The sequence below is a fragment of the Spermophilus citellus genome (genome assembly GCF_964194105.1).
Source record: "Spermophilus citellus genome assembly, chromosome: 18".
Taxonomy (NCBI): domain Eukaryota; kingdom Metazoa; phylum Chordata; class Mammalia; order Rodentia; family Sciuridae; genus Spermophilus; species Spermophilus citellus.
Window position 1 is genome coordinate 60515884 of NC_138200.1, and position 19005 is coordinate 60534888.

Sequence of the window (19005 nt, forward strand, 5' to 3'; positions counted from 1 at the left end):
AGAAGTAACATGAGCAGCTTCAAAAAACAAGGAAGAAAAGGAGTACAAACAATGCAGGACAGCCTAAATATTCAGGAGGACCTAGAGTCATCAGAAAAATGGTCATATAAAGAACTCAAGGAACACCTTAGACAGACGGAATGGAACCTTAAAGAAGATACAAGACAGCAAATTCAAGCAGCGAAAGAACACATTGAGAATGAATTTCATAAACAGATAAAAGAAGAAGTTAAGCATCTTTATCAGGAGATAGAGATTATAAAAAATAATCAAACAATAATTCTAGAAATGAAGGAAACGATAAACCAAATTAAAAACTCAATTGAGAGTATCACTAACAGAGTGGAGCAAGTAGAAGCCAGAACGTCAGATAATGAAGACAAAATATATCATCTTGAAAAGAGTCTAGCCAACTCACAAAGGCTGGTAAAAAATCATGAGAAAAACATCCAAGAGTTATGGGATAACATAAAAAAACCAAACTTACGAGTTATCGGGATAGAAGAAGGTACAGAGATTCAAACCAAGGGAATGAGGAACCTGCTGAATGAAATAATTACAGAAAACTTTCCAGAAATAAAAAAGGAAACAGATATACAAATTGAAGATGCATACAGGACACTGAGCACACAAAATCACAGTAGACCAACGCCAAGACACATTGTTATGAAGATATCCAATATACAGAACAAAGAGAAAATATTAAAAGCTACAAGAGAAAGGAGACAGATTACATTCAGGGATAAACCAATAAGGTTAACAATGGATTTTTCATCACAGACACTGAAAGCAAGAAGGTCATGGAACAATGTATTTCAAACATTGAAAGACAATGGATGCCAACCAAGAATTCTGTATCCAGCAAAATTAAGCTTCAGGTATGACAACGAAATAAAAATCTTTCATGATAAACAAAAGTTAAAAGAATTTGCAGCCAGAAAACCAGCATTGCAAAGCATTTTGAGCAAAACACTACACGAAGAAGAAATGAAAAACAATAACCAAAACCATCAGTGGGAAGTGCCTCAGTAAAGACAGAGGGCGAGGGGAAAGACAATCATGGAGAAACAAACTAAATTTTTTTAAAAAAAGGATAAACAATCAAACATGGATGGAAGTTCAAACCATATATCAATAGTAACTCTGAATGTTAATGGCTTAAACTCTCCAATAAAGCGACATAGGCTGGTATCATGGATTAAAAAAACAAATCCAACAATATGCTGCCTCCAGGAGACACATCTGATTGGAAAAGACATACACAGGCTGAAGGTGAAAGGATGGGAAAAAATATACCACGCACATGGTCCTCGTAAGCAAGCAGGGGTGGCCATCCTCATATCGAATAAAATCGACTTCAAGACTAAGTTAATCAAAAGGGATAAAGAAGGTCATTATATACTGTTAAAAGGAACCATTCACCAACAAGACATAACAATTATCAATATTTATGCACCAAATAATGGTGCTGCGACATTCATAAAACAAATTCTCCTCAAGTTCAAGAATCAAATAGACCACAACACAATAATTATGGGAGACTTCAACACACCTCTCTCACCATTGGACAGATCCTCCAAACAAAAGTTGAATAAAGAAACTATAGAACTCAATACCACAATCAATAACCTACACTTAACTGACTTATATAGAATATATCAACCATCATCAAATGGCTATACTTTTTTCTCAGCAGCACATGGATCCTTCTCAAAAATAGACCATATATTATGCCACAGGGCAACCCTCAGTAAATATAAAGGGGTGGAGATAATACCATGCATTTTATCTGATCATAATGGAATGAAACTGGAAATCAATGATAAAAGAAGGAAGGAAAAATCCTACATCACATGGAAAATGAACAATATGTTACTGAATGATCAATGGGTTACAGAAGACATAAAGGAGGAAATCAAAAAATTCTTAGAGATAAACGAAAATACAGACACAACATATCGGAATCTATGGGACACAATGAAAGCAGTTTTAAGAGGAAAATTCATCGCCTGGTGGTCATTCCTCAAAAAAAGAAAAAACCAACAAATAAATGAGCTCACACTTCATCTCAAAGCCCTAGAAAAGGAAGAGCAAAACAACAGCAAATGTAGCAGAAGGCAAGAAATAATTAAAATCAGAGCGGAAATCAATGAAATTGAAACAAAAGAAACTATTGAAAAAATTAACAAAACTAAAAGTTGGTTCTTCGAAAAAATAAATAAGATCGACAGACCTTTAGCCATGCTAACGAAGAGAAGAAGAGAGAGAACTCAAATTACTAACATACGGGATGAAAAAGGCAATATCACAACAGATGCTACAGAAATGCAGAAGACAATTAGAAATTATTTTGAAAACCTATATTCCAATAAAATAGAGGATAGTGAAGACATCGATAAATTTCTTAAGTCATATGATTTGCCCACACTGAGTCAGGAGGATACACACAATCTGAACAGACCAATATCAATGGATGAAATTGAAGAAGCCATCAAAAGACTACCAACCAAGAAAAGCCCAGGACCGGATGGGTATACAGCGGAGTTTTACAAAACCTTTAAAGAAGAATTAATACCAATACTTTTCAAGTTATTTCAGGAAATAGAAAAAGAGGGAGCTCTTCCAAATTCATTCTATGAGGCCAACATCACCCTGATTCCAAAACCAGACAAAGACACCTCAAAGAAAGAAAACTACAGACCAATATCTCTGATGAACCTAGATGCAAAAATCCTCAATAAAATCCTGGCGAACCGGATACAAAGGCACATCAAAAAAATTGTGCACCATGATCAAGTAGGATTCATCCCTGGGATGCAAGGATGGTTCAACATACGGAAATCAATAAATGTTATTCACCACATCAATAGACTTAAAGATAAGAACCGTATGATCATCTCGATAGATGCAGAGAAAGCATTCGACAAAGTACAGCATCCCTTTATGTTCAAAACATTAGAAAAACTAGGGATAACAGGAACTTACCTTGACATTGTAAAAGCTATCTATGCTAAGCCTCAGGCTAGCATCATTCTGAATAGACAAAAGTTGAAGGCATTCCCTCTAAAATCCGGAACAAGACAGGGATGCCCTCTATCTCCACTTCTATTCAATATAGTTCTCGAAACACTGGCCAGAGCAATTAGACAGACGAAAGAAATTAAAGGCATAAAAATTGGAAAAGAAGAACTTAAATTATCACTATTTGCAGATGACATGATTCTATACCTAGAAGACCCAAAAGGGTCTACAAAGAAACTACTAGAACTAATAAATGAATTCAGCAAATTGGCAGGATATAAAATCAACATGCATAAATCAAAGGCATTTCTGTATATCAGCGACAAAACTTCTGAAATGGAAATGAGGAAAAACACTCCATTCACAATATCCTCAAAAAAAATAAAATACTTGGGAATCAACCTAACAAAAGAGGTGAAAGATTTATACAATGAAAACTACAGAACCCTAAAGAGAGAAGTAGAAGAAGATCTTAGAAGATGGAAAAATATACCCTGTTCATGGATAGGCAGAACTAACATCATCAAAATGGCGATATTATCAAAAGTTCTCTATAGATTTAATGCAATGCCAATCAAAATCTCAACGGCATTTCTTGTAGAAATAGATAAAGCAATCATGAAATTCATATGGAAAAATAAAAGACCCAGAATAGCAAAAGCAATTCTAAGCAGAAAGTGTGAATCAGGCGGTATAGCAATACCAGATTTCAAACTATATTACAGAGCAATAGTGACAAAAACATCATGGTACTGGTACCAAAACAGGCGGGTGGACCAATGGTATAGAATAGAGGACACAGAGACTAATCCACAAAGTTACAACTATCTTATATTTGATAAAGGGGCTAAAAGCATGCAATGGAGGAAGGATAGCATCTTCAACAAATGGTGTTGGGAAAACTGGAAATCCATATGCAACAAAATGAAACTGAATCCCTTTCTCTCGCCATGCACAAAAGTTAACTCAAAATGGATCCAGGAACTTGATATCAAATCAGAAACTCTGCGTCTGATAGAAGAAAAATTGGCTCCGATCTACAGATTGTGGGGTCGGGCTCCAAATTCCTTAATAGGACACCCATAGCACAAGAGTTAACAACTAGAATCAACAAATGGGACTTAATTAAACTGAAAAGTTTTTTTCTCAGCAAAAGAAACAATAAGAGAGGTAAATAGGGAGCCTACATCCTGGGAACAAATTTTTACTCCTCACACTTCAGATAGAGCCCTAATATCCAGAGTATACAAAGAACTCAAAAAATTAGACAATAAGATAACAAATAACCCAATCAACAAATGGGCCAAGGACCTGAACAGACACTTCTCAGAGGAGGATATACAATCAATCAACAAGTATATGAAAAAATGCTCACCATCTCTAGCAGTCATAGAAATGCAAATCAAAACCACCCTAAGATACCATCTCACTCCAGTAAGATTGGCAGCCACTATGAAGTCAAACAACAACAAGTGCTGGCGAGGATGTGGAGAAAAGGATACACTTGTACATTGCTGGTGGGACTGCAAATTGGTGCGGCCAATTTGGAAAGCAGTTTGGAGATTCCTGGGAAAGCTGGGAATGGAACCACCATTTGACCCTGCTATTGCCCTTCTCGGACTATTCCCTGAAGACCTTAAAAGAGTGTACTACAGGGATACTGCCACATCGATGTTCATAGCAGCACAATTCACAATAGCTAGACTGTGGAACCAACCCAGATGCCCTTCAATAGATGAATGGATAAAAAAAATGTGGCATTTATATACCATGGAGTATTACGCAGCACTAAAAAATGACAAAATCATGGAATTTGCAGGGAAATGGATGGCACTAGTGCAGATTATGCTTAGTGAAGCTAGCCAATCCCTAAAAAACAAATACCAAATATCTTCTTTGATATAATGAGAGCAACTATGAACAGAGCAGGGAGGAAGAGCAGGAAGAAAAGATTAACATTAAACAGAGACATGAGATGGGAGGGAAAGGGAGAGAAAAGGGAAATTGCATGGAAATGAAGGGAGACCCTCATTGCTATACAAAATTACATATAAGAGGTTGTGAGGGGAATGGGAAAATAAACAAGGAGAGAAATGAATTACAGTAGATGGGGTAGAGAGAGAAGTTGGGAGGGGAGGGGAGGGGGGATAGTAGGGGCATTTGGGGTAAGATTGGGGGTTCATAACCCACTTCAATCTAATGTATGAAATATGATATATCAAGAGCTTTGTAATGTTGTGAACAACCAATAAAAAAATACAAAAAAAAATTAAAAATTAAAAATTAAAAAAAAAAAGAAAGGAAATTGGCTCATAATGTTTCCTAGAGAAGGACAGGGGACAGGTCTAGTTATTTACCACTAGGGTCCTTCAGGAACTAACTGTATCTCCTGAAATATGCATTTCCACAGAGGAGAAGGCACCTTGTTTGTGCAATTATTTAAACTCTGCAGATAAAGAATGGAAAGTATTTCGAAAGTCTAGCTCCCTTTCTCCTCTACTCTCGGCACCACCAATTGAGTGATGTTTCTCGGCACAGATGGGACAATATGCTGTACTCACTTAGGATCTCCTCCTCCTTTCTTTGCCTGAAGTTTCATCAACAGAACAGACTCAGCACACGTGAGGGGTGGAGAAGCATGCAGACGAGCTTTTCCTATGTCCATAGTTGGGCATTTAACGTAGTACGTGCAGTCTGCACTGCGTATCTGTGGGTTCCGCAGCCATGGGTGGAAAATATTTAGGAAAAAGAAATTTCATCTCAGCTTAACATGTGCAGGCTATTTTCTTGTCATTGCTATAATATATTGCTCAGGGAATAACCACCAGCACAGCATCTACACTATATTAGGCATAACAGGTGACCTAGAGAGGATTAAAGGGTACAGGATGATCTGCATAGGTTATATGCAAACACCTTGTCATTTTATACAAAGGACTTGAGCATGTCAGATTTGGTTATCTGCAAGATGTCCTGAAACAAATCCTCCAAGGATTCTGGGATGGCTCTATTATGTAAAAATGTAGCTTAGTACATCAAACATATCATTTCTATGGAAATACAAAGTTTCTTTAAGATATTATGTTTAAATGTTTCTTTCTAAATATAGTAAATAACAATAAATTGAAAGAAATGAACAACTTTAGCTAAATGGCACTAGTATTATGAAAATGCTTATAACATATTACATAACAAGAAATGGTAAATGATTAAAATTGGGTTTTAGAAACACTGACTCATGGGCAATTGTCCAAAAGACTTAGAACATCTTAGCTGTCCATCATAGCATGGCCACTACACGCTGTCCAGTCCCATTTAAGGCTGCTGAACACGGTGTCCTTGCTAAGATGACTCAGCTTGCCGGGAACCTGCTTGCTTCTGGATGCACTGGACCTTTGCACACGCTTTGCCACTGGGGAAACTCTGTACTCACTCTGCAGCTCAGCTACCACCCTCCCCAGGAAGTCCTCTCAGTCTTCATGAGCAGAATAACTCCCCACTCATACCCGGTCATTTTTAGCATACATTACATTCAATACATTATCAACTGACACTATTCATGCATCACACTTTACAACGGAAACACCGCAGGTCACCACCACCCTCCTCGTCCTGTCCCCAGAGGCACTTAATGAATGTTCATCAAGTGATGGACAGATTTTCTAAGGAACCTCACAGCAAAAGCAGTTTCTCATCCGATTCCCGTCCTCCTCCCCACCCCCTCCAGGTTCTAATTTCCAGCTATCCCAAGGAAGCCACAGGAAGCAACATGACATTTGATGAGGAATTGGAAAGCTGAGGCTGGTGCTTTAGCAAGTCTCCATGTCTTTCAGATGAACGGCAGAGGGGAGTGTGTAGTAGTGACGTCCTTGGCGTCTCAAAGCACTGTAGGGAGGATCTTGAAGGTGTCCTTGTTCCCAAAGCCTCAGGAAAGGAGATGGCATCATGAGTCACTTTGTTTGCTCAAAACCAATAGTCTTGTGGAGACGGGGAAGAAAAATGCTCCTCAAACCTGCACACCTGTCCTTTGTCCCCAGCCACGTCCCTGGCCAGGCACCTGGACTCTGGAACAGTCGGGGTTGTGCACCACTGTCCGGAACACCTCATTTCCACCCCTCCAAAGGGCTCACTGGTGGTGCTCAGGGCTGATCACCTGCAACACATCTTGTCCCCGCCAACCCCTGTGTGTTCCAGCACCTGGGCGCTGGCCCTTCTAGGGCCTCCTGTTCAGATCTTGGCTTCTGTGTTACCCTCTCAGAGTCCCCTCCTGGTCTCCCTGTAAGGGGAAGTGCCTCTTCATCTCCTCAGTGCAGTCTGCTTATTTTCTTGCTTTCACGAGAATCTGCATGCAGTCTTTTTAAAGGCATTTGGTCACATTTTAAAAATAAGGTTATTTGTCTCTCTGCCTGGCTCTGTGCTGTATGCATAGAACCTGGCTCAGCTCTGGAACACAGACAGGGTGTGATGTGTGTGTGAGGGAGGGAAGGAGTAGGAGAGGGAGGGAGGAAAGAGAGAGGGGGAAAACCAGATTCATGATTTCCAAGAATCCTGTTCTTCCACCCACCTGAGTGTGTTTGCTTCTGAGAAGTGTGATCCACAAGTTGAGAAAGAACAGAAATGTGTCAGATCTATTGGGGAAGAGTGGGAAAGCAAGGTACAGAGCCACTTTCCTATTTGTTGGTGCCAACAGTGTTGAACTATACAACTAAAATAACTTCTGATACACATGGCGGTCTTTAAAAAAAAAAAACTGGGAATTGAACCCAGGGATGCTTTACCACTGAGCTACATCCCTAGCCCTTTTTATTTATTGAGAAAGCATCTCATTAACTTGCTTAGGACCTTGCTAAATTGATGAGGCTGGCCTCAAACTTGCAATCCTCCTGCCTCAGGCCCCAACTGTTTCTCAACTCTTTTCATCAGGTGACCATCATGTATCTCCTCCCCCTTTGTCCTGTATACTTGGAGGATATGGGTGGGGTCAAAGCTAGCTGCCTATTCCCTTTGTGGGCTTCTCCAAGCTCAGCACTCATCAGTGGTTAATACATCTCAACTAATGATGTATTACTGTTTTCAAATGGCCATCAGTCAGGGAGAATTCTGTACCAAAAGTGCTGTTTAAGAACACTAGGAAGGGATCACTCCTAGACACATCCTAGACTTTAATAACTCTAACAAAGGTGTTTTAGAGCGCTTTACAACATACTAAGTTGGTTGCTCCCAGGCCCACGTGTGTGCATATGTGCACAGGCCTGTGTTGGGGAGGTGGTTCGGAGTGTCCCAGAGCTGAAGCCACCCTGGCTGGGTGAGCAGCCCTGTACACCCTGCTACCACTGACTTCACCTCCTCCCCACCCTGTGACACCACCCAGGCCTCATCCTCCCTCCCTGCTGCAGCCACTTATTCCTATTCTCCGTCTCCTCCAGTCCTGTTCCCTCTCAGTGCTGGTGTTTCCCAAGGCGCACTCCTGCGTCCCCCCTTCTTCTCAGTAGCAGTAACACGGGGAATACATTAACAACAAACACTTCAGGTGAGCCAGACGCTCCCGTAAGCCATTTCTCACGCTCTCTCCTGGATCTTGCCAAAGAACATGAGGCCTACCTCCTGCTATCATCCCTCCTGCACAGAGGAAGAGTCAGAGGCCCAGAGAAGTTCAATGGCCTACCTGCCCTGGGTCTCACAGCCCACCGGGACAGAGCCGGGATAAGATCCCAGGCAATCAAGAGCCACAGCCTCCTCTCCCAACATCTCCCCTTGGTAGCAGTTCTCAACTGAGGCAGCTTTGCTCCCAAGAGGGCAATTGGAAATATCTGGGGACATTTTGGCTGTCCTGATTGGGAGGTGCTACTGGCATCTAGTGCGTAGAGGTCAGGAGTGATGCTGAACATCCTACAGTGCACGGAACGGGACCTCACAGCTTGGGATGAGCTGACCCAGAATGTGACGAGGGCCAGGCTCTGAGCCCCCTTTATAACCTCATGCTGGAGGAGCTGCTCCATGCCCAAAGCTCAGTCTATAAGAAAAACAAACCAGAATCTCTATCCTTAGCTCTGATGGGGACCGGCTCAGCATGTCCACTGGATGCCACAGACTCAGTGTATCCGACTCTGAACTCATGAACTTGCTCCCGTGGCCTTGCCCCTCCAGGATTCCCTAACTCAGCAGAGGACCCCACCATCCCATCAGTGGCACAAGCCAGCAACGAGGGGGACCCTTGGCAATTCCTCCTCCTCCCCCTCCCCAATTCTGCCCCTTGGTATCTCCGGAGCCACCCACCTCTCTCCACCTCTTCCAACACCACCCTCCTAGTCCCACTGTTCCCGCGGTAATTTCCAGCCTGGGCCACTGCACTCACCTCCTAAGCCCCATCTCATCACTTCACGTCAGACTGGACATCTCTTGCATATTGATTCCTCAGAAGACATCATTTGAAAATGCAGTGTTGATGTTTTAGTGTCTGGAAGGTAATTTATAGACATTCTATCCAGTCCCAGCACCCTCCTTTGAGCAGGCTTCTCGGTTTGCTCCTTGGCAGAGCCCTGATCTAGCCAAACACTGAGTCCTTGCCTCGTTTATCCGTTAACATCTTGGCAGAAAACAGATGGCATATTCCAAACAGGATGCGTAGTTTACTACGGGGACTGAGGACAAAGCTGTGGGTGGGGACAAGGCAGACAACAGCACTGCAGCCACCTGCAGATAACTGCAGCCACCTGCAGATAACCAGAGCCCAGCCCTGAGCCAGAAGGAGCCGGGAGAGGGACCGGTTTCCAGAACCCAGAGTGGGAGGGGTCAACTAAGAGTTCCGTTGTGAGGAAGGGTGACTGAAGCTGAGGCTCAAGACCCTCTACTGAGGCTGAAGATTGGGACAGGCTAAGGCTCAGGTGCTCTTGCCTGATGCTGAGGATGGTGACTGACAAGGGGAATGGAGGAGGGGTGATGGGGTGCTGCTGATTTCTGTTTCTTGATTTGGGGTGCTGGTTGCACACATGGGTTCACTGAACAGTCACCCCATGGTACACTTACCCAATAGTCATCAATCTAAAAAATTAAAAATAAGCTTTGAGCTAGGGGTGTAGCTCAGTAATAAAGTGTTTGCTTATCATTAGCGAGGCCCTGGGATAGGCCCCCAGTATTAAATAAATAAATAAGTAGCCTCATTGTATGTCCCCTCCCTCTCCCACCTCCTATCAGAGTTTCCTATTGACCAAATCAATTAATGGTCTCCTGAAGGGACAGGAGTGCTACAGTGTATTTCATCGCCATTTGCATTATCCTGTGTGGTTAGAGACTGCAGGCAGAGGGGTGGAGACTGGCCTTGAATATGTCCAGCCCACCTAGAACACAAAGGGCGTGGAGTGAATGCCCCCCGTACCACAGGCTGTTTGGAGAAAATCGCAGAGAACTTGGCTCTCTCTCCAGTCCAAAGAAGTTAGAGTCAAGCCCACCACAATGTGTCCCCCAAGATTTCCCCTCCTTTGGGACATCCACCAGTAACTGTGCTTTTCAGGTCAAGGAACAGAGAATTTACAAAGAGCATCAGGAAAGTCCTAAAAGAAAGGAAGAGGACCCTGAGCTAGACCTTGACATTCAATGACCTCTCATTGATTCCCAAGGGCTGGGGGGAGAGTTACCGCTAGGATAGATAATAGACAGGAACAGGGGAGACGGGAGGTTAACAGGATCTGGACCTGCTGTGCCGTCTCTCTCACGCTTTCTTTTGAAGGGAAACTTGCCTGATGCTACTCTGGTCCTTCTGGGCTTAAGTCATCAACTGTTATCTACGGGAGAAACCATGACCCAAAAGGCTCCTCCCTGCCTATAAGAAGAACATGAGTTACCCTGAAGAGGATTTCTGTGACCTTTACGCAGACCAGATTCCAGGACTCAGGGAGACAGGATAATTAAAAGCAAAGCCCCCTAACTACGAAATCCATAAGAATGAGCTTTGACTAAACTGGTCAGCATGGGCCAAAGGGACCCAGAGGTGACTTGGGTCTTTAGCACAACATTACAAAAGTAAACCTCCCTTCCAGGAAATAACACGAGGCACAGTGGGGACTTGAAAGTCTGGTACAATCCTGCTGTCTGTCAAAAGTCAAGAGGTGGACCTGGACAGGACTCTCTGGAAACTTCCCTAAGACCCCAATAAAACAGGAGAGCTGGAGGGTCGTACCAGCCCTCTTCTGAGAGAACCCACTCTCCCCTTTGAGAGTGTCCCCCTAACCCCCTTTCCTGTCCCTCCTAATAGATTCATGGCTTCTTCTCCAAGTGACTCAACTGAAATCTTTCCAGCAGGGTTACAAGGAGTGGTGATGGAGGACACCTGTAGTCACTTTGGCTCCACAGATGTCCTTTCCCGCAACAAGGACTCTCTGCTTCCTCTCTTCTCCATCCTTTGGGTAAACCTTAAGTCACTGTAGATATAAGACACGTTTGGTGTGCATCAGGCACAGGGCCAGGACTTTTCAGATATTCTCTCAGGCACAACCACCATGCAAAATATGAATTGAGGTTTGGGGTACTTAAGTAATGTCCTAAAGACATTCAGTAAATTCTAAGCAAGGTCTGGCTATACTTCGCTCCAGGTCCAGGAAGCTGAGCTCTTATAGAGAAATCCATTAGCAAGGAGTTCAAGATCCCAGACAGTGAGGTGCAGTCTCTCCTTCCCAAGCAGTGGCAATCAGGTTTGGGGCAGTTTTATTCTCACTGGACACATTCAGATGTTCATTTTGTGTCTATCCCTCTACCAGGCTACCAGGTACAAGAGACCCATCCCTGAATTCTATGGCAGTCTTGATCTTGAGATAGTCATCCATTTATGCATCTGTTCTTTCCTTCAAGAGAGGGAAGGATAGGTCAGTGAAGACCAAAGGACTTGGGGTTGGGCTGACCTCCCAGTTCTCCTGTGATTCCTACTGTGTGAACCTGGTAAGCTTTGTAACCTTCCTGGCCTCCATTGTTAAGTGCACCTACCTAACAGGATTCTGGTGAATATGTGAGCACTTTTTCCTCATTCTTAATGCTATGCCCAATGATATGCTAAAGACCCAAGTCACCTCTGGGTCCCTTTGACCCATGCTGACCAGTTTAGTCAAAACTCGTTCTTATGGATTTTGTGGTTAGGGGATTTTGCTTTTAATAAATCAACCCCGAAGAGACCAGAGATATATTTTGAGCCTTTACTAAGAACAGGTCCTGCCGAATGTTGGAATTTCATTGGGGGGAAAAGATATGCTGATGTCCTGATTCCAGAAACATCACAGCTAAGGCCTTTTTGATCATGAGCCAAACAGCTTCACAAACTCTTTCAAGAGCAAAGATTTTCCCCTAGTTTCCAGTACTCAGGGACCCTTAGCCCTACCTTGTGCATCTCTAGAGAACAGTCACTCTGGGTTCCTTCTCCTTCACCTTAATCCTTGTGTGGATTCTTCTTGCCCTTTCTGATGCTTGGAAGAAGTGTTCGTTTTGTGTTTATCCCTCTAGGACTGATTGCCTGGCCAGAGACACCATGCAGGACACGAAAAAAATCAATGCATCATGTCCTCAGTGTCCTCAGAGGGAGTTATGCTCCCTCCATCAATTCACTGGACCACATTAAATCCCTACATGGAAATACTGACAAATCCTTTCCCACTGTCATGGATTATATCAGGCCAAGAGCTATTTTGTAAGTTTTTCACTATAATAGAATTCTGCAGCCTGCACGAACTTCTGGTTTCCAATGACCCAAACTATTTTATTTGTATAAATTCCAGTATAGGATGCTCCAGAGAATAATTGATTTATGGCTTAATGACTCTGCAGACACAGTATGTTCTAAGACAAATTATCAGCAGAGAACAGCATGTTGTGATTGAGTATGGAGGAAAATTGTATTGAGGATTCTTAGTGCCTGTTCTCGTTCCCAGAAATGGTGTGATTGCCAGCCACTTAAATATCACCTGAGAGATCCTTCAGCCTTTGGCATTTGATTGAAGAAAGTGTTCGCATTTCCCTGCATGCAACTTCAATTCAAGGGTGTTGCTTGCCTTCAATGCAAAGCCCAAATGGCTAGAGAGAATGAAAATAATGGCCCAGTACACTGAGGTAGGAGGAAATTGAGATCAGAAAACCTGACTTGAATCCCTTCACTCTTCTGCTCACTGAATACACACAGATGTCGCTCTTCCTCTTAGCACCCTGACCTGTAAGATAAGGTAGCTGGATTAGACCAGGAATCCCATACTGGCAGATCACTTGGCAGGACTTGGCTGACAGGCATGTTTTCTTTGGCCTGCAAAGTATTTAAAATAAACAAACAGAAACAGAAAAACCCACAGAGCCAAGATTTTTAAAGTCAAGAAATTTTCTATCAAATTCCAAATGTTCAGCTGTTAACTGAAAAAAAAAAAAAAAAAAAAACTGAGAAAATTTGGCCACATACAGCTACAGTCCTCATGGACACCAGTTATGGTTAGATGTGTGCAGCTATTGTCCCCTTCGGGTGAGATCTGGGATCCAGTTGGCCACGGACTCCACACTCCTCATATTGGCCCCCGAGATTGAGGCAGGAGCTTTCATTTACATTCACCAGGCTCTGCTTTCCTCTTCTAGTAAAAAACTGTTTAATTTTGATAGAAGAAGAATATGTGGGCAGGAGCTGATAGATATGAGAGCCACTTGAGTCAGTAAAAGTGGCAGCGGGATCATGTTCTGGGGAACTGACAACTACCTTAAGTATGTCATGTGCAAACAGAGCATGTGCATATCGAAATGACGTGACAGGCTGGCTCCACGCACTGCTGCCACCCACGTGGGAAGTAAGCGTTAGCATTTGTACCTCCCTGGTGAGATGATCTCAGTGGTCACTTCTAGTTCTAGAAACCTATCCTATTAAAATGTATGCTCTTTATCATTAAGGGCCATGTAAGCAAGGGGCACTATTGCTTCTGGTGAATCAATCCCTACCTGTGAAATTCAAAGGGCTGAGCCTTCCACTGAGAGCCCTGCCTGTGATTCCACGGGCACCGTCCGCTCACCCCTACAGAGGAATCAGAGCGGTTTCAGCTTCTACCCAACAGAGTCCAGAGACATCATTGGATCAACAAAAGAGAGGGCTGGGGGTATAGCTCAGTAGGAGGGTACTTGTCTAATGTATGTGAGGCCCTGGGTTCAATCCCCAGCATCAGGAGAAAAAGAGAAAAACCAGGATCCAAAGCAACAAGAGAGGCAAAGGAGTAAGAAATGATAGGACATGATAGGTCTCAGCCCAGTTCTACTTTCTAGCTCTGCGACTGTTAGCGAGTCACTTAGTCTCTCTGAGTCTTAGATTCTCCATCTGCTGCCAAGGAGGGAAACTGTTGATTTCTAAACAAAGCAATGGGCTGAGAGGTTCTCATTTGCAAATAATGACTTTGGAAAGGCATAACTTTTTTTTTCCTAAACTGCAACTACTATTCCACATCAAATTTTCCTTTAAATTTTTTTTTAAATTAACTAGTTAAAATTATGTATACTTATGTGTACAACATGACATTTTGATGCATGTATACCTGCTGGAATCAATCAATCAAGCTATTTAACATATGCTTTATCTTGCATACTTATTTTTTGTAGCAAAAACATTTAAAATCTACTCTTTGCAATTTTCATACATACAATATATTGATTAATTAACTAGATTCATCTTCTTGCAACAAAAATAAGAAAATGCAACTAAATGTAAGTAGGACTAAAGTCTCCAAAAACCGGATTTGGTTTCTTTCTCTTTCTCTCTCTCTCCGTGACACTTTTCTTCTTAAGAGCAACCCATATACCAAGTAAATTGATGTCTGGGGGAAGAGGATCTTGCCATACAAAGTGGAAAAGTAGGTCTTGAAAAAATGAAGCAATGTGAATGTCCAGAACACACAGGTCCACCATACCCAGTCGCTTCCATTGGTAAAAATGCATTCTGCTCTTCAGCAGGAGCAGAAATGAAATGAGTGTGGGGTAGCATGAATAAAAAGCCAGCTCATTCTGTGGTGCAACAGTCCATCCTCGACACCTGGAGCCGATCCACAGATCCACTTAGATCCTGCAATGCAGTGAGCTCCTGAGAGCCAGAGAAATGCCCTGGGGAAATGCCAGTTCTCACATGTCTGTGCATATATACATTTTCTGAGTTGATGATCCATAGCTTTTAATAATAAATTCTCAAAGGGCTATTGCACGCATGCGCGCACACACCCCCACACAGATTAAGAACTACTGAGATGTGCAGGATATCAATTAGGCAAACCAACTGTGAACGTGTTCTTGCTGGGGCAAAATCATGATAAACATATTTCTTAAAATCAAAAATTGAGGTGCAGGGCTGGAGATATATCTCAGTTGGGAGAGGGCTTACCTTGTATGCACAAGGCCCTGGGTTGGAGCCCCAGCACCACACACACACACACACACACACACACACACACACAAAGCTGAGTGCAGATTTGAGAACATAGATGGATATCTTGATGGGATATTAAAATGAAGAACATCCCAGAAAACCTAGGGTATCCAGTCATCTTAGAAATATCTAATCAGAACCTGAGAGGAGCTGGGACTGTGGTTTACAAGGATCCTGATGAACAGAACAAGAAGTTTCCCTAAAGATCATAGCATCACTGGCAAAAATCAGGACAAGAAACAGCGGTATTTACCAAACTCCACTTGTTGCATTTATTCTAAAACAGCCCTCCCCTCACCAAACAGCTCCCCTAGCCATGGCCCTAACCAAGGTCTCACACATGCTAGGTGACACGGTTTGGATGTGGGGTGCCCCTCAAAAGCTCATGTGTGAGAAAATGCAAGAAGGTTTAGAGGAGAAACGATTGGGTTACAAGAGCCTTAACCCAATCAGTGAATTAATCACCTGATAGGATTAATTGAGGGGTAACTGAAGGCAGGTGGGGTGCAGCTGGAAAGGTAGGGCATTGGGGGACTGGCTTTGGGGTACATATTTGTACCTGGTACGTAGAGATCTCTGCTTCCCGATCACCATGTGAGCTGCTTCCCTCTGCCACACTCTTCCACCATGATGTTCTGCCTCCCCTCAAGCCCTGAGGAGTGAAGCTGGGCTTCTGTGGATTTGAGACCTCTGAAACAGTGAACCCCTAAACAAACTTTTCTACCTCTACAATTTTTCTGGTCAGATCTTTTAGTGGCAGCAGTGAGAAAGCTGACTGAAATATTTTATTTTGAGACACGGTCTCAGGAAGTTGCCCAGGCTGGCCTTGAACTTCAGCCTCCTGAGTAGTTGAGACTACAACCAATTTATACCACAAGTGCTTATTTGTCAGTCAACACAAAATGGTCTTCAGTCCCTAAAGCATTGCTACTCAGACAGTGCACCCACAAGAGCAGCAACTGCTTTGCCTAGAAACTAGACAGAAACTCAGTCACAGGCTCTTCCCGAGGCCCAGAAAATGAGAGCCCGTATTGGGCAAGATCCCAGGGAGATCTGTCTTCCCAAAGCTCTGCCTTAAGGTCCAGCCTGCCTGGTGGTGACAGCACCCCTGCTGACCAATAAACTGCAGTCACCTTCACCTAATAAAAACATAAAAGAACATTACTTATGAGATAACTGTATCTATATAGGTTAGTCTCTGTGTCCTCTATTCTGTATCATTGGTCTACAAGTCTATTTTGGTGCCAATACCATGCTGTTTTTGTTTCTATGGCTCTGGAGTATAGTTTAAGGTCTGGTACTGTGATGCCTCCTGCTTCACTTTTCTTGCTAAGGATTGCTTCATCAAGAACACAGGCAACAATAAATGTTGGTGAGGATGTGGTGAAAAAGGCACAGTCATACATTGGTGGTGGGATTGCAAATTGGTGCAACCACTATGGAAAGCAGTATGGAGATTCCTCAGAAAACTGGGAATGGAACCACCATTTGACCCAGCTATCCCACTCCTTGGTTTATACTCAAAGGACTTAAAATCCGCATACTATAGTGACTCAGCCACATCAATGTTTATAGCAACTCAATTCACAATAGCTAGACTGTGGAACCAACCTAGGTGTCCCTCAATAGATTAATGAAGAAAGAAGATGTGGTATACATACTCAATGGAATATTACTCAGCTTTAAAGAAGAGTGAAATTATGGCATTTTCCAGTGAATGGTTGGAGTTGGAGAATATCATGCTAAGCGAAATAAGCCAATCCCAGAAAATCAAAGGCTGAATATTTTCTCTAATACGCAGATGCTAATTCACAATAAGGCGGGGGGCACTAGAGAAGAATAGGGTTACCTTAGATTAGGTAGAAGGAAGTGATGGGAAGGGAGGGGAGGGGATATGGGGATAGGAAAGATAGTAGAATGAAACAGACATTATTACTGTATGCATATATGTGACTGCAGGACCAAAATGATTCTGCAACACATACACTCAGAAAAATGAGAAATTATTCCATCTATGTATTGATGATAACCAAGTGCATAAATGCATTCTACTGCCATGTATAACTAATTAAAACAAATTTTAAAAATTAAATAAAGACTATTACATTCATAGAGTCCCTTTTTTGTTCATAAAGGGTGTAAAATGGCTCCTCTTCAGTATCCTATTTGGAATGTGATAGAAAGAGAAGAAGGAACACTATTCTAGATGTCCAGAACCTGGCTTCTAATTGCAATCTGGCCATTTATGTCGGGACACTTTACTTCTCTGAGGCTCAGTTTCCTCTGATATAGACCAGAATATTCACCTGTTTTGATCCATTCAGGACACTGTCACAAAATAGCTTAGGCTGGGCACTTTATAAACAGAAATTTATTTCACACAGTTCTGGAAGCTGGAAGTCCACCATCAAGATTCAACAGAGTCGGTGTCCAGCATGGCCTGCTTCTCACAGAGGTCACCTTGTGTGTGTCCTCTGAGGGCAGGCCTCATTTAGAAGGACCCTATTTATGAGGGCTCCACCATCTCACCCAATCACCTTCAGGGGCTCTCACCTCTTAACACTACCACATTGGGGGTTAGGTTCCTACACAGAAACCTGGGCAGGACTCCAATGTTCAGACCAGAGCACGGCCTTTCCTGCCCACAGGCAGCACTTCTGTGAGTGTGAAGTGAAGCAGGGTTGGGGGAGCAGGGTCATGTTAGGAAAACAGACTGTAGAATTCAGTGAGCTGGAACAGGTTGTGTCTGCAGGTCTCGGCAAGTAGCCCGTGTTTTCCCACTCTGCAGTAGGGGCACCTCTCCTGCAAGTTGGTTGTGACGTTAATGTCATCACAAGGAGAAAGAGTACTGATTGCACTCTGAGTACGCAATCAGTAAAGGCCATCACTGGGCAAACGATGCTACAAACAGGAGCTCCAGAGACGTGGAAAGGACCCTCGTTCACAGGCAGGTACACGGGGCCACCGGCCTAAGTGACAACCAAAGATGCTGTTCATGGCTCAGTAAGGAATTTCCTAGATGGCTGCCTGGTTCCCCTAAAACACACGGGGAGGTACCGGGAACTTATTCACTTTCAGAATAACTCAAGGCATCTCACGACACTCAGGCAGCAAAGCCAGGAAGTCTCAATACCCTATAAAAACCCCTGAAAGGGTGTCTAATGTCGGCATTTGCACTCCTTTTACGCATACAGGTTTTAACTGCTCGTATCACTACTGATATTTTTACTTCCTAGAGGAACTACCTTGCAATAGATACTAATAAATCCAAGAACAAAAGGGGCACCTCAGTGCTAACAGAATCTCTTCAATTTTCCCATGTGGTTGTATAATGCTCATTTTGTGGGAATTAAACGTAAACCATGTCTTTGCTTTAAGCCCTGTGTGTGTATAATTGTGTTTTCTCTCTTTTTTTTATTGGTTGTTCAATATATTACAAAGCTCTTGACATCTCATATTTTATACATTAGATTCAAGTGGGTTATGAACTCCCATTTTTACCCCAAATACAGATTGTAGAATCACATCGGTTACACATCCACATTTTTACATAATGCCCTATTAGTAAC

General features: G+C 42.8%; 1 protein-coding gene across 1 annotated transcript in view; it reads right to left on the minus strand.

Annotated features, from left to right (window-relative positions):
• Positions 1 to 19005, minus strand: part of ADAMTS18 (ADAM metallopeptidase with thrombospondin type 1 motif 18) — a 618263-nt gene that overhangs the window by 352293 nt on the left and 246965 nt on the right. The gene's annotated exons all lie outside the window — the stretch shown is intronic.